The 17,052-nt window shown below is 46.5% G+C and overlaps 1 long non-coding RNA gene across 7 annotated transcripts in view; it reads right to left on the bottom strand.

Annotated features, from left to right (window-relative positions):
* The window catches only part of LOC102161179 (uncharacterized), a 708,589-nt gene that overhangs the window by 578,080 nt on the left and 113,457 nt on the right, over nt 1–17,052 (bottom strand). Inside the window, exon 1 of one of the 7 annotated variants that reach the window (XR_014844207.1) lies at nt 8,580–9,500. The exons of the other annotated variants lie outside the window; for them this stretch is intronic. This is a non-coding gene — a long non-coding RNA (uncharacterized LOC102161179). Of the gene's footprint in view, nt 1–8,579; nt 9,501–17,052 lie in introns of those variants that run through there. 7 annotated transcript variants of the gene reach the window in all.

Below are 17,052 nucleotides of genomic sequence, written 5' to 3'. Positions count from 1 at the left end.
GTTAGAAACTGATACACAAGCCTTGAAGAAGGAGGCTGCCATGCTGTCAGAGCACCTGTGAAAAGGCCACCTAGAGCAACCCCAACTGACAGCCACCAAGACAATGGGACCTCATCCCACAACGATAAGCAACTGAGTTCTGCCAACTACCAGAGAAGGAAAAGAGGACCCCAAGCTCCAGACAACTCTCCTGGCCTATACTGTGACTGCAGCCTTGGGAGACCCTGAGCAGAGGATGTAGTTAAGCTGACCCAGATCCTAACCCATGAAACAGTGACATGGTAAATGTATGTTGGTTTAAGCTACCAAAGTTGTGGCTCCTGGTTACACAGCAGTTGGTAACAAACACACTCCCTACCAAAACTGTGGTTTACACTTCTTCTGGGCTCCCTCATCCCAACACCTAAACCAATAGTTACTTACTCAGGATTGGGACCATAGAGGCTGGTGTGTAACATACTAGAGCTTAGAATAAAGATCTAACATGATTGGGCACCTATTACTTGCAAATACAGATTCTCTCATTTCCACCAGAATTTGACATCAGATCTAAGTCTGAAGACCACACTCTGCTCTTTTCTGTTAACTCCAATATCACACCCTGCCTTTCAGTGGTGACACAAGCTCTCTGATAAAGACACAAACAATAGTTAATCTTTTTTTTGGGGGGGGGCACCCCACAGCATATGGACTTTCCAGCCAGGATCCAAGCTACAGTAGCAACCCATAACACTGCTGCAGCAACACCTGATCCTTTAACCCACTGTGCCAGGCCAGGAATCAAACCTGGGTCCTGGCACTGCAGAGATACCACCAATTGATCCCATTGCACTGCGGTTGGAACACCTAGTTAATTCCTTTTTTAAAGAGACATGCAAGAATATTTATCTATTACTTCATTTCAAGTGTTTCCTAAAGTATTTTATCCAGCTTGATAGCAATACCAGGCAGAATCCTTTTATGTTTAAGTGACAGAAACTCCAACTGAAACAGGCTTGAACCGAGAGAGAGAGAGAGAGAGAGAGAGAGAGAGAGAGAGAGAGAGAGAGAGAAATGAAGGAAGGACAGGTGATTGAAAAGTCAGGTGATACAGGGCTGGTGGCCTGGTCTCTCCCCCTCTTGGCTCTGCTCTCCTCTGTGTTTGCTTTATTCTCCAACCAGCTCTTCTCCTGTGTCAGTCAGTAGCCTCGAGGTTACCGCACAAGTCCTACGCCTGACACCCTGGCTCATTTGGGCCATGTCAACTCTGAAAGGTCACCATTAAGAAGAAGAAGAGAGCATCTGTGCTGGGCTAAAGCTGGGGGCAGAGGTCCACTCCTGCAGTGTGAGATGAGTGGACTGAGAGTCAGGGATGGGCCAAAACCACAGCCCTCTGTTCTGTGAGCCACCTTATTGATCAACTATGAATCTAACTGGTGTGGGGTAATTTTCAAACACCCAATCGATTTTCCAGGAAAAGAAAAAAGAAAAAGCTGTCATACCATCAAGACGTCCGCATGTGGTTGTCTGGACCACAGTACGTCCTGGAAGGTCCCTTCCAGTGTGAAAGTCTACGATTCTAACTCTAATTGGAGCCTCACTGGAAGACACATCTCATCTCCCAACATGAGTGCCTTTAACATTACTTTTGAAAGGAAGCATCACCTAACTGTTAGAAAAACCAGTCCCATCACTTCCTGGAACACCTCCCGGGTCATCTCTTCGCCTGCTCCATGTCCAGTCACCTGGCCCTTTGCCCACGCTTCGGACACTCAGATGTGGACTGTGGATGTCCCCATAAGGGAGGCAGGGAGAGATGCTCGAGGGGGGCTGGGCAGGGCGCTGAGCCTGCACTTTTCTGAACTCCCCAAACTTGGTCTTTCAAAAGCCAGTTTCTTCAAACAAAGCAGTTACAAGTCCTTTGTCCGTTGAAGTTTAAAAACAAAGATGCTTTTGAGTTTTCTAAACACATACTAAAATAAAAGGTTATTTTTTTAACTTTCAAAAAAGACCCATGAATTCTTTTGGTGTTCAAATACCACCAAGCAGAATTTAGCTTCAACTTTCCCCTGAGTGCTATTTTGTGACCGAGACCAGGCACCAACATTTTTTTCATGTAAAAGGATTTTTTTTTTCTTTCCAAAAAGAAAAAGACATAGTTGGAAGAATAGGAAAAAAGGTGCTAAGGAGGAAAGTGCTCCCAAGCATGGAAGAGCCTGATGCTAAGAGATCAGCAAACGAACTGTTCAGACCTTCACGGCGGATGTCATTTTTGGATACAGGTGATAATTTTAGCAGAAATCACTCAGACTTCCTTGAGGTAGAACAGTCACTAAATCTTCAGCCCATCTGAGAGATATATTGCACTGTTCTATTTCTAGTGTCCCGCGTCTTCTTTAGCACAATCTGAGGAGGGGAAACACTTCATCTCCCGGCAAGTGCACCATGTGTGTTATTTTCTACTACCTACGTTTAATTATCGGTGTTATTTTAATAATCAATTTCAGTGGAACGGCAGGATTTGCTTCAGTTGCATTTAAATCCTAATAAAGCTCAATAAGAAGAAAATGAGAAAGAAAGAGAAAATATCATTCGGAGGATTAACAAAACACTCCAACAAAAGGGACCTTTTTAATTTTCATGACATGATAAAGTGATAGCCTTTTGAATAGACAATTAGGCTCATAAACCTGATACACCAAGGACTTAATTCACAAACACACGTTGCCACTAATACATCTGCAGAGGAGCTGTATGCTTAACAGGATTAGGATACAGCAAATCATTCATTATTAATGGGAATCTAACATTGCTAGGTCTTCAGCCCTAGATAGACCAGTATTTAAATCAAATAGTTTAGCACCATTTCAGGGGCTTAATTCTATACAGATTGCTCCTGGGTAGCTCTGGAAAGAGCCGGGAATCTTTCCTAGGGGCCTGGTTTAACTGGCCTCAGTTCCTGTGACCCAGAGGATTTAGATTCCGGAAGCTCTGGGCCTCACCCTGTTCACCCGTAAAACGAGAAACCACCTGGGTGGCCCACCTGATGGGGTCACTTGCTTCCCCCGAAGGACTGGATCCTGCCCCAGACTCCAAGCACACTGTGTGTGCACTGCCACACCAATCAGCAGTTCTGCAAATGTGGGCGGCGGTTCAGTCACGAGGGGGTTCAGACAAAACCCGGTCTAGATCAGAAGTGGAATTTACAGAGCTGTCATTGCAACAGGGTCTCAAGAGCAGCAGCATCCACAGAAGGGACACAAAGGACTTCTCTCGCTTTGCCTCACGGAAAAGCTGCCTTCCCGAGCAGGGACCAACACCGAGTGACTTGAGGGGAAGTGACAAAGGAGCTCAGTCATCTCTATCACTGAGCATCTAATCTACGCCAAGCACAGTGACCAACTGTCCCAGTTTTATTGGGACTGAAGGGTTTCCCTGGGCCAAGGATTCTTAGGTTTAAACCAGAATATCTGGGGACACTATGCCTGCCATGATTTCATAACGGAGATTTGCTCACTGCTTCATAATGCTTAATATTATCCTCGACCACGTGAGAAAGATATTCCCATCTCTAACGGAGAAAATAAGCTGTGAAGATGTTAAACAATTTGCCCCAATCCTCTATGGTCTCCACTGCAGTAAGGTGACAAGGCCTGTGGAGCCTTCTGCTGCCCCTGCTGGCACATCACCCCCCCACCTTGATGGCAGACAGGACAACACGGCCTTCAGGCCTTCCTTGGGGGTGGGGGGCACTCCCACTGGGTCTCAGCCTGAGAGAGCCGCTCTCTCTGCTTTCCGCTCTCACATTACAATCTCTCTTCACAGCCTTCACTTTGCCCTCCAGGCATTTGTCACAGTTCTTAGTCCTGTATTTATTAGTGTGGGGGTTATTTGCTGTTGCTTTTGTGGTTTTCTGTGTCTTTCTCCCCCCGCCCCTGCTTCAGGCCCCATGTCTCTGTCCTCCTGGTCCTGGCAGAAGAAGGGGGCTGGCTCCTAGGAGGCGCTCTATAAATACTGAGGCATCGTCCAACGGGAAGGCCTCCTGGTGCGATGCAGGACAGGGACGTGTTGACTCAGACCACCATGGCCAGCACGGCGCTGGCTCTGCCTGCCCCAACTGCCACCTATGGACACACGGCTGGTCCTCTGAGTCCCTGGGTTTCCACAGCACACAGCCTGCTCCAGGCCACAGACTCCTGACTTGGGATACTGCCTGACTGGCCCTTGGTGCTTTGCAAAGCTCTTCCAGAAGGGGGATCTTAGGAGACCAACAGCCACCCACTGTGGGAGGCCCTGTAGCTCTCACATCACAGAACCAGGTCACACACTGGCAACACTGGCTCTGCTCTCCTGCCTGCTGGTCAAGGCCTCTCCGTACAGCAAAAAAGAGGACATCTTTCAAAGCATGCCTTCTGGGAAAAGCAGCCAGGGACGCTCACATTGGTCCCACCTCGGATGTCCCCTAAGCTCTATCAGAATCACTTCTGGGTCACACAGTGATTTCTAACAATGTCACCGGAAATAACTGGCAAGGGTGAGTAAGTCTTGGAACAAGAAGAGAAGCATCAGCCTGAATGGTTCCTGTCTTATCGGTCGGCAGGGCAGTGTCAGTGATATTCTTTTGTTACACCATACCTCTAAAAAGAGAAGAAATTTAAATTCCATCAACCTAGCAAAGAAGAATCTCTCTAAAGGAGTGGGGCTCTCTGTTCCCAAATTGAAGTCATGGCTCTGGTACAGGCAGAGTAACAGCCATCTCCCCTCTGCCTTTCCAGGCAGAAGATCTGAACGAACTAAGAAAAGCAAAGGTGAGAATGGGTTGATTTGCCAGACTTACTTCTCTGTGAAGAACTTGCAGCTATGGAAAGATTTAAGCTGCATGGGAGAAGTACCCAGACTGGATGGAGTCACCGCAGTGACTGGCCTCAGCCTGGTGGCGGGCTGATCATCACCGCTGTTTAGACCAAGGGCAGCACCACGCCGTGCCTTCCTGTGCACGGCTGGCCGAGACGGCTCTGCGAAAGGGTTCCCTGTGAACTCCCAGTCAGATGCTCTTTTTATTTTTTTACTTACTTTTTTTTTTTTTTTTTTTTTTTGGTCTTTTTGTCTTTTTAGGGCCACGCATGTGGCATATTGAAGTTCCCAGGTCAAATGGGAGCTGTAGCTACCGGCCTACACCACAGCCACTAGCAACATGGGATCCAAGCCATGTCTGCAACCTATACCACAGCTCACAGCAAGGCCGGGGATAGAACCTGCATCTTCATGGATGCTAGTTAGACTCGTTTCGGCTGAACCATGACGGGAACTCCCAGGTGCTCTTTTGCAATGTAAACCTTACACCTGTGATTTCCAAACCAAACTGTGGCTGAGGCACCTCCATGAACTCACACAGCTGCCACAGATTTTTAAGTTTTGAAGGAAAAAGCCGAATTCAACAAATGTAGGCATAGTGCCATCTACGAGCTCAAGGCGGTTCCCACATGCCTCACCAGCTCAAGCCACATTCCCATCATTAACTTCACCTCTTTGGCAAGCTGCGGTACCCAGACTGCCAGGACAGAATTAAGCACCTTTTTACATACCCAAGAGAAATGAAAGTAGGTATTTAGCAGATGCTGTTTCACCAACATTCACAGAAGCACTATTCACAACAGCCAACAGGTGGCAACAACCCAGATGTCCATTAACAGAACATGGTACATACATACCATGGAATATTATGCAGCCCTAAAAAAGGATGAACTAGTAATACATGCTAAAACACAGATGAACCTTGAAAGCATCATGCAAGTAAAACAAGCAAACAAAGGACAAATATTACATGATTCCACTTTAATGAAGTAGCTAGAGTGGTCAATTTCCTAGAGTCAGAAAGTACAGCAGTGGCTGCTAGGGGCTGGGGGAGGAGGAGTGTGAGGGTTACTGTTTACCCGGTATGAAGTTTCACCTTGGAAAGATGAAAAAGTTCTCGAAACAAATGATGGTGGTGGTTGCACACCTTTACGAATGTACTTAATGTCTAAGTTATACACTTAAAAATGGTTACAGTGGTACATTTTATGTTATAAATGTTTTCCCACAAAAAAGAAAACCTTGCAAAAATCAACATGAAAGAGGAAATAAGGGTGTCTAATATGATTCCAAGATGTGCGAAGCTATTCTATGCCCAACTAGTAAGAAAGTGTGCTGAAGACGGCAATGCAAATATTTTTTCATTTAATTTATGCATATTAGTTTTCAAAAGGCCACTAAGTTGACAAGCATAAATACATATGAGGCTATTTAAATTTGACTAATCAACTGAACTGTAAAATATTCTCTGGGCACCATGAAAAATTACTGAGATACAAGAATGCTGAGAACCAAGACAGCACCTATGACGTTCACTCGCCCAGAGAGCCAAGCCTGAATTTCATCCACCCTCCAATTCACATGAATTACAGGACACAGAAAAACATGTTGCATGACACCACTAGGAAGCAGTCAGTATATCTAAACTGCGGGGAACACTATAGAACCAAAACAAACATTGTTCTTCAACAAATGTACTTCAGAAAAACATCAAAACAAAACTAGAGAGATGAAAGGGGTCCAGATTTTAAGATATATGTATATGAAAATCGGGGGAAATTTGACACTGGATGTTTGGCGTTATTTAGGAACTCTTAAATTTAGAGTATTAGAATGATACTGTGGTTAATTTTTAAGGAGTTCTTATGCTTCAGAGACACATATTAAAACGTTTACAAAAGAAATGGCATGATATCAGGGGCTTGCTTCAGAATAATCCAAGCAAGAGTGGGAAGAAGACATAAAATGAAGTGGGCCATGAATTCACAGTATGGAAAGTGGGTGACAAAACAAGAGATAACACGTCTTGGCCAGGATATAGAGAAAAGGAGAACTTAGGCATTGTTGGCTGGGTTATAAATTGGTGCGGCCCCTGTGGAAACAGTGTGGAGAGTCCTCAAAAAGCCAAAAATGGAGCCATCATATGATCCAGTGATTCTAAATTCTCGGTATTTATCCAAAGGAAAAGAAAACAGGATATTGAAAAGATATCTGCATTCCCATGCCCACTGCAGAGTTATTTACAATAGCCAAGATATGGAAGCAACCCCAGTGGGCATCAGCAGATGCCCAGGTAGAGAAGATGTGGTACAGATGCACAATGGAATATTATTCACCTCCAAGAGGAAGGAAGGGTGGACACATCCCCCAATGTGGACGGCCCTGAGGACACTTTGCCATGTGATGCAAGCCAGTCACAAAAAACAAGTAGATCGGATTTTACTTGGAAGTCCCTAGAGGAGTCGAATTCATGACAAGTAGACTGGTGGTCGCCAGGAGCTGGGGGGAGGAAAGGGGGGATTGCTGTTTAACGGGGGCGGAGTTTCAGTTTGAGAAGATGGCACGTCCCAGAGGTGGACGGGGTGCTGGTTGGCCAACAGTGTGGATGTACTTACATGCCGCTGAACCATGCACTTAAAATTGGTCAAGATGGTCAATTTTATGTTATGAATGTTTACCATGATAATAAATCCATTTCAACGGTTTAAAAAAAAGAAGAAAGAAAAAGTGGGTGACGGAGACATGGCAGTTCGCTTCGTCATTCTCTGTAGTTCTGCATCTGCTGGCAGTTTCCCGTTTCCAAAGTTACGGGCACGTACGTCCTCCTGGAAAGCCCAGTTGGCGCTGCCTCCCCAGTGAGACCCCTGGGGTGGCTCCCTGGGCTCTCAGGATAAAGGCCAACCTTGAAGGCGTGATGCCTCCTCTCTGCTCGCTTCTCTGCCCACATCTTCCACCAGCGCGTCCCAGGCTTCTGGCTCCCGCCCATCTTCCCAGCCGGTGGGGGCCGCCGGGCTCGCCATTCCCTCCACCTCATCGGAAAATGCTCCACGTCACCCGGCATTCTCCCCGCTTCTCTGGGCTGCTCTCACCACCTGTCTCCCAGCTGGATTAGGAGCCCGTCATCGATGCCTCCAGAGAAACGTATTTTCCAAACAGCAAAACCATTTTTTTTTTTTTTTTTACTGTATTCAGGGCATGCAGAAATTCCTGGGCTTGGGATTGAACCTGCACCTCAGCAGTGACAATGCCAGGTTCTTAATCCACTGAGCCACCAGGGAACTCCCAGTAGACCTTTTTAAATAGTAGTACTTTGATTTCTCATTATCACGTTAAACAGTGTCCAGGGCACAGTACTTGATAAACATCTGTTGAATGAAGAAATGAATGGCTAAACAAGAAACTTTATTATTTTCAAAAAATATTATCACTAATAATAACTATAATAATAAATAATATTATCACTAACAGTTCTTTCCTGTGACAGTCTGCCATCTACGCAGGCCCCATCATAAAGCTATTGTTACGGAAAGAAATGGATCTTCCTTCCTACCTGAAGGGAAGGATCTGAAAAGGCATCTGTAAGAACGAAAAGGTGAGTACATGTTAAGCCACAGCCCTGTATAAAAGGTGCATAAGGAATTGAGCCAACGTTCCAGTTCCAGAAAAGCAAGACCCCAATCAAAGTCACAGGACTAGAAAGGAATCATTAGTCCAGAGAAATCCACCCTCATCCTCCAGACACCTACCTGGCTTTGGGACTCGCTCCTCCTGGGCCTCACTCGCCTCTTCCGTGCCTAACATCTTGTGATTCTACCCCAGTTTCTGGAAGTTCTTCAGAGAGTGACAGTCCTTCACTTGCTCATTATGTAACAACTAGTTATTGATCACTGACGGTGCCCAGGCCCCGCTCGGCAGTGTGACAAATTCCAATGTGAATGTGGGTCTCAAACTCTTACAGAGAAACTAAGATGGGCCCAGAAATAACCACCTCACAAGACAGAAGATGGTCAGCAGCAGAGAGGAGACGAGTCGAGCTGTCTGGGAGGTGGCAACTGACCCAGGGTTCTGCCAGACGGGCGCCTTAACAGAAGGTAGCCTTGAAAGGTGGGTGGCATTTGGGCAGGTGGCATGTCAGCTAGGATGCTTTCAGCTGCAAGAACAGCCTGCTTCAGCCGAGTTCCCCACTGGCCAGGGAATTCCTTCTCCATGCTGAGCCCAGAGGCAGAGCAGCGTCGGTCCTCCTCGCAGCAGCTCAGCCTGACGGGCCCTTCCCGTCTCATCTCCCTGCTGCGCCCAGGCGGGTTCATCCGGGAGCAACTGCCCAGGAACAACCAAGTATAGAGGAAGAGGGACTGTTCACCTGCTGTCTCTTCCTATAGCTCACCCTCAGAGAAAGATAACCTCCGCTGAAGATTACGGCCAACGTCTGGTCAAGCCACGTGGCTGAAATCAGTGGCAGGTCCACTGCTGTGCCGCCCGTGGGCATACCCAACGTCAGGTCCCCTGGGAGACACTGGCTCAGCTGCCTTCTAGCCATTTCCACCTTCTAGGCACAGCCAGGTCTTCATCTTCCACATTCTCCCCATGACGGAAGCAGGATGGGGACCAAAGGCACAGCCAGTCAGGTGGTTCTGAGCAGACAGCTCAAGATGGGACAAGACAGACTCAAATTCAACCCCCGCCATGCCTTTTCTCCACCCTGGTGTTTCTGAACCTGAGTCCCACCCCAGACCAATTAAATCTAAGTCTCCCGGGGTTGGGATCCAGACACCTGTGGTTTTGTTTTTTAAGCCTCCCAGAGGGTTTGGGGGCCAGGTGAGGGTTGAGAAACGGAGCTCTCAGTCAGCGGTTCTCAAACTCTATCATCAACAGAATCACCCAGAGGGCTCGTTAAAACAGATTGCTTCACCCCAAAACGGAGTTTCTGACTCGGGGCGGGGCCGTAAATTTGCATTTCTAACAAGCTCCCAGGTGAGGCTCAGGCTGTTGGTTGAAACCACGTTTCCTTCATCTTGACCCAATCATTATCCCTCTCAGAGCCTCAGTCTCTTTCCTCATCTATGACACAAAGATAATAATAGCTGTGAAGCTACTGTTGACCGGATTAAATTCCATGTCCACAAGGACGTGGCACCGAGCACACAGAGCTGTGTGAGGCACTCACCGGATGGAAGGTACCACTATTGGTGACGTTGCAATAGGTGTGACCCTGTGCTGGGTCAGCTCTCCCTACCACCTGGTATTTCCTTGCCTTCTAAAACTGGGTGAGCCTCTCCCCCCGCTCCCCCCGGAAAAGTGCATTCATGCTTTCTGCATTGGTTTTAACTCTCTGGAGTTTTCTTATAGAATGATGCTTATCAGAGGAAAAACATCTGTTCCACTTTCTTTAATCTCTAATTTATCTAATCTCCCTTTGTAAAAAGGTATATTGCTAATGAGTGAATTTCTGCCAAGGGAGAAAATGCTTGTTTCAATTACTTACTCTTCTCATTGACTTTACCCTCTGCGGTGTAATATCACACAACATAAATATAATGAATGGGCCACTTTTTTCTGGCATCTCTATCACTGCCCACTGATAGACTTCCAGAATAGAACGATGTCATTTTCCATGTGTCTACCCGAAGCACCAGACGCATGCTTGTCCCTGTAAATCTTTTCCTCAGACAAGTGTCCTCACCCAGCCCAAGGCACAAGCCAGGAAAAGCCCTCTGCCGACGGTGACCAAGATGGAGAGGGGCCGCCAGAGGGCGCAGCAGAGCAGCGTAGCCTGCCCCCTTCAGGGCCAGAGCCTCGGGCCACCTGGGCCCGGAAGCCAGGCCAGGGTGTTTTCTTCTTCATTGCATAAGGTGTTTTTCTCAGAATCTGCAGATATCTCTCTCTTTTTCAGATCTTTTTAAGCTAATATGCAAATAATATGATTTGCTCCTATGTGTTTATAAGAGTAAATGGGGATGAAATTACTTAAAAAAAAAAGAAGTGAAATTTTAGAACTGTAATGCCATGGGTTGGGGTGGGTGGGTGGGGGGGAATTGAAGCCCATCTGGATTGAACCCCAGAGAGCGCACATGTCACCACTAACACACCAGGCCAGACCACCCCCACAGCCACGCCTCCTGACTCTGAGCCTCTGTCCTCCTCCCCAGAATCCCCATCAGAGCCACTAGAGCCAAAGGACCACCAGAGATACCAGTCAGCCCCCATTTCCTCTGACTCTGTCTTCTAGTCTCTCTCATCAAGCAAAACAAACAATTGACATTTCATATTATACTCTGAGTTTGTACCAGCCCTTGCAATGTTTATGATACTTTCACTCTTTTTGCAAGTTTCCACATTGTGATAAAATAACATAAAATTTACCATTTTAACCATCTTCAGGTTTCCAGTTCGGTGGCATTAAGTGCATCCACAATGTTGTACGTCGCCACCATCCAGCTCCAGAACTCTCTCAACCTCCCAAACTGAAGCTCAGACCCCACTAGACCCTAACTCCCCATTTTCCCCTCCATCAGGCCCTGGCCAACACCCCTCTCGTTTCTGTCTCTATGAATTTGCTTGTTCCAGGTACCATATAAAAGGGGACTCATACAACGTTTGTGCTTTTGCATCTAGCTTCCCTCACTGAGCATAATGTCCCCACCTGGAATGATGTAGCCGTGTCAGAATTCACTCCCTTTTCTCCGCTGAATATTCTCACACTTTCTTTCTTCTAGCCGACACCCGGAAGAAAGCTGCCAGGCAACATGGATGGCAACCCACCGTCATCTTTCCCACGAGGAACCTGGGCTCCTGGCTCACTGGCCCTCACCCTCAGGGTTCAGGTCTGGGCTCCTCACCCATCATTCACGTCAGGGTGCTTGGCTGTCCCAAGTGCAGAGGCAGGCGGGACTGCTCCCCTGAACAGTCACATGGAGAGATGCACCCTCCTGGACAAAAGTGCGACCCACGGCAGGGAGAGACGAAAAGATGAACCCAGCTATATTGGTTTGCGAGATTATACACCCCCTTCATGAAGCACTTCTACAGAGATGGCTACAAAGGCAATGAAAACTTGGGCGGGGAGAGGGTAGGAAATATTCCAGTTCATGCCAAGTGAAGCAGACACAACACGCTGCCAAACTCACTGAGTCCCTTTTGGCTTTAACATCCCTTTTTGGCCAAAGGTCTGTCTGAATGGGACTTGTTTCAGTCCCTGAAGCACTTCTGGGGCACAGCTGCTGGGTCCCCTTATCCTGGTAAGATGTCCTGGTAGGATAATTCACAGAAGAAAGTCTGATGTTAATAAAAAGCTAAATCCTGAGGCAAATGAGGGCTTATTTTTCTTCTTCTTCTTCTTTTTTTTTTCTTTGCTTTCTAGGGCTGCACCTGCAGCATATGGAAGTCCCCACAGTAGGGACCGAATCGGAGCTGCAGCTGCTGGCCTACACCACAGCCACAGCCACGCTGGATCCTTAACCCACTGAGGCCAGGAAGGGAACCTGCACCCTCATGGCTACTAGTTGGGTTCACAACCTGCTGAGCCACAACAGCAACTTCCCCAATTGGGGTTTTCTTCAGAGCCCAAGCAGCCCCTTCAAGCTCAGTGAACCCCTTTGAAGCTCCTCCCCCATCCCGAGGGCAGAAGCCGGCCTGGGCTGTTGGATACTCTCCCCAAACCAAAGCACAGGCAGCTTGGTCTGTTCCACAAGCCCTACTGGGGCACCTCCCTGGGGCCAGGCCCACAGCAGGTGCTTTGAGAGGCAAAGAGAGTTCAGCTCTCCTGAAGCTCACGTCTAACAAACAGATGCTTGCTGAGTCCTGTGACATGTTGGGCTTACGTTTTGAAGACGGAATGTCCAATGTGGTAATTTTCTGGTGCATATTAAAGAAACTGAGGAATACTTTATTGGATGGCAATTGGTGAGAAAACAGAATATCTCAATTTTTACTAAAACATTCTGTGTAAACCTTCCCAAACTTCCCTTAAGGTTGTGGAGACATCTGACATTCCATGACATTCGTTATCTTGGTCCAGTAACGAAGGGCGTGAGCAGAAGAAGTGGTGCCGGGATTCCAGACAAAGCAGGTTTTCAAACTCAAATGGCGTGTTTTCTGAAACCATATTTACTCTAGAAGCACTGGGAGAAACAAGAAAGCAAGCTCCAATCCATCTTGTTTTCTATGATAAATACTGAGTTTTCTTGAACTTCAATAATTTACATAAGATGAAGCAACACTCAGAAAAGGCTGGCTGATCCTAAAAGGAAGAAAATCTGTCTCAGCGGTCCAGGCGCCCTTTAGAATTTCAGCTGCTCGTCGTCCTTGACGATATTTGCCAATTTTCTGATGGGAAACCGCTGTCGGTGTTTGGCGCCTCATCTCCGTCTGGGAGGCCCGCAGACACCGCGGTAGAAAGGGAAAGGGTCTGATTCTGACACATCCATTCCCCCGGCCCCCGCCCGCACGCGTTACCAAGGAAAAGGAGGCGTATCTGTAGTCTCCGGTGAAGCAGGAATGCCTGTACCAATACCTGAGAAATATAAAGAGAGAGTGCTTCTTTTTCCACTGAAAAACCTGAGATGAAAACAGGAAAACTGCGTTACCTATGAACAATGTTTTATTTTAGTATCTATATAATCCATGGGTTTAAAAAATGCTGACGCGAAGGTTATTTCCACATGAGAAACTTACTCTCAGGTTGACTTTTAGGTAATATCTTAAAGGAAATTGGAAAAAGGCTTCTATTGCAAATAACGTAGAACTTGTTGTACCAGCTACTTACTCGACAGGATGTCATCATATGGATGGCTCCTCGGTATCTCACACTGAACGTGCTCAAAACCAAATTCATGACATTTTCCTGCCAAAATATTTCTTCCCTTTTTTGGCGGGGGCGGGGAGGTGCTGCTCGGGCTGCAGCCTCTGGAAATACCCCAGGCCAGGAGTTCTGGTTGTGACTCAGTGGGTTAAGAACCTGTCTAGTATCCCTGAGGATGCAGGTTCAATCCTTGGCCTTGCTCAGTGGGTTAAGGATCTGACCTTGCCTCAAGCTGCAGTGTAGGTCGCAGATGTGGTTGGATGTGGCATTGCTGTGGCTGTGGCATAGGCGGACAGCTGCAGCTCTGATTCAACCCCTAGCCTGGAAACATCCATATGCCACAGGCATGGCCCTAAAAAGGAAAAAAGAAAGAAAGAAAGAAATTTCCCAGGCTGACAATCAAACCCTTGCCACAGCAGCAACCCAAGCCACTGCAGTAACAATGGCCAGACCCTTAACCCACTGCACCACAGGAGAACTCAATCAAAATATTTCTCAAACGGACTTTCCCCATCTCCACCCCCACCTTTTCAGTGGAAGCCAGTATCACCTCTCCCCCAGAACGTCAGGAGACCACAGACCTGCCCTTACGTACATCAGCATCGGCTTCAGCCCAATCACTACACTCCAAAACAGGTCTGTTTATGCCAACAGCTCCATCCAGAAGACAATGGAAAGGAGTCCTAATCCTGGTTATTTCTGCCCTCACCACAGGGGACTTGCTTTGAGCAGTAATATGTGTCCAGAGGGGACAGCATAGAAGTCCTAAAGGCCTTTGGGGGCTTTATTCTTGCTCTTTTCCCTCCACCCTGAGAGACACTCAACCCCCTATTTTGAGCTGCTTCTTCAATTGGAGTCCTGCAATGAAGAGGCCCCATGAAGCACAGCTGACCCAGAGCCAAGGCATAACAGAGCAAGAAATCAACATTTGTTATTGGAAGCTGCCGAGAGACTAGGATCTCTTTGTTACACAGCACTATCTACTAAATGCTAACACAAGGGGCTTCTCATTACTCTGAGATTAAAATGCAAAATCCTAACTTGGCTTCAAAGGCCCAGTCTCTCAGATGAGCCCTGCTTGCCCGCACCGTCCTATGGCCATCTTAGACAGCAGCTTGAAAGTCACGTCTTTAAGGAAAAGTTCCCTGATCCCTCAGTCGGCCTTCCACACACTTCATAGATTGCACAAGGTTTGTAATTTTATATTTAGTTCCTTAGTTTATGTGCTTGCTTGTCTATTTCTCCCTAAAGCATTAATCACAATTGTAATTTCCTTGATTATTTATTTAACGCTTACCCCCTCCTCCAGCTATCACACACTCAATTACACACTCTTGCAGTCTCAGAAGAATACTTTCTGGTTTTGCTAACCATTGAAATGAAGGGCGAGCAAATTGCCTGGCAGGTAGCAGATGTCCAATAAATTTCTGTGAATGAATGAAATGACTCCTAGTTACCAAACACTAGTTTAAAAGTATATTGTGAGATGTAAATGGAACAATTATTAAAAGCACTTGCTGAGCTGAGTAAGATGATGAAATGCTGCTAGTTCATTTAAGAGCAGTAACCAGATTATAGGAAATCAAGATGTCTCTCTGCTCCCATATCAACACCATCTCTGCCTCTGAAGAGCAGGTAATAAACAATATCTTAGTCACATGCCATGTGGCCTTAGAGCAGTGGTTCCCAAACCCTCTCATGCCTCAGAATCACCTCATTAAAAACAGAGATTGCTGGGTCCCACTCCCAGAATTTCTAGTTCAAGAACATGGACTGTGAACACGTTCCAGGCAGGTAATGCTGGGAGCCTAGAGACACCTGAGAACTACTGCCTTAGAATGTACAGGGCACTTTCACTTAGGGAGATGGAAAGAGGGGACGAGCAGCGTCTTGCTCCAGGGGCTTCATTCTGGTTCCCTCATGGTCTCCTGAACCTACCCAGGTGTACGCCTCAATCTGCATCCACCCACACTCCACACCCCACCCAATAGCCATTGCTCCTCAAGCAGCCAGAACCTCTGCTCCAAAATGTCCATTCTGAAACACCACATCCTCAAAAATAAGGCGTGGATGCACAGACGTCATAGCCCACGTTCCCATCTCTTTTTTTATATTATAAAATGTATGTTTGTTCAGTGGAACTGGAAGGATGGAATGGGACCCTCACTTCCAATCAGTAAATTCATCTGTGCTTTAAGAATAAGATATGAGGAGTTCCCACTGTGGCACAGCAGGTTAACGATCTGGCGTTGTCTCTGTGGTGGTGCGGGTTCAATACCCGGCCCAGCCCAGTGGGTTAAGGATCTGGCATTGCCATTGCTGTGGCGTAGGTCACAGTTGTGGCTCGGATTCAATCCCTGGCCCAGGAACTTCCATATGCCATGGTTGTGGCTTGAAAAGGAAAAAAGTTGGGGATTTGGGGTTAATAGATGCAAACTATTGCCTTTGGAATGGATAAGCAATGAGATCCTGCTGTGTAGCACCGGGAACTACATCTAGTCGCTTATGATGGAGCATGATAATGTGAGAAAAAAGAATGTACATGTGTATGTGTGACTGGGTCACCTTGCTATACAGTAGAAAATTGACAGAACACTGTAAACCAGCTATAATGGAAAAAATAAAAATCATTATAAAATAAAATAAAAAAGAAAGAAAAGGAAAAAAGGAGTCCCTGTTGTGGCTCAGTGGAAACCAATCTGACTAGTATCCATTAGGACGCAGGTTTGATTCCTGGCCTCGCCCAGTGGGTTAAGGATCCAGTATTGCCGTGAGTGTGGTGTAAATCGCAGACGCGGCTTGGATCTGGCATTGCTGTGGCTATGTAGGCTGACAGCTACAGCTACAGCTCCTAGCCTGGGAACTGCCATATGCCATGGGTGCAGCCCTAAAAAGACAAAGGACCAAAAAAAAAAAAAAGAAAGAAAGAAAAAGAAAATGAGATATGAGCATGAAGAATGGCCACCACCAAAATGACTACAAATAACAAACATTGGTGAGGATGTGGGAAAAAGGAAACCGTTGTACACTGTTGATGAGAATGCAAATTGGTGCAGCCGCTGTGGAAAACAATATTCATGTTCCTCAAAAATCTAAAAACAGAACTACCAGATGATCCAGCAATTTCACCCCTGCGCACATATGTGAAGAAAACAAAAATAATCTGAAAAGATACATACAACCCCTCAATGTCCATAGCAGTTCTATTTATAATCACCAAGATATGGAAGCCACCTAAGTGTCCATCAACAGACGAATGGATAAACAGATAAACTGATACACACACATACACAAACACAATGGAATATTACTCAGCCATAAAATGAATGAAATTTTGCCATTTGCAACAACATGGATGGCCTTGGAGAGTATTATACTAAATGAAATAAGTCAGACAGAAAAAGACAAATACTGTACGTTAT

This window comes from Sus scrofa, chromosome 1, assembly GCF_054392235.1.
Source record: "Sus scrofa isolate SSC_HxYL_T2T_F1_AM1 chromosome 1, Sscrofa_HxYL_maternal_Yorkshire_Landrace_v2.0, whole genome shotgun sequence".
Taxonomy (NCBI): Eukaryota; Metazoa; Chordata; class Mammalia; order Artiodactyla; family Suidae; genus Sus; species Sus scrofa.
This window is presented reverse-complemented; position numbering and strand designations above follow the sequence as displayed.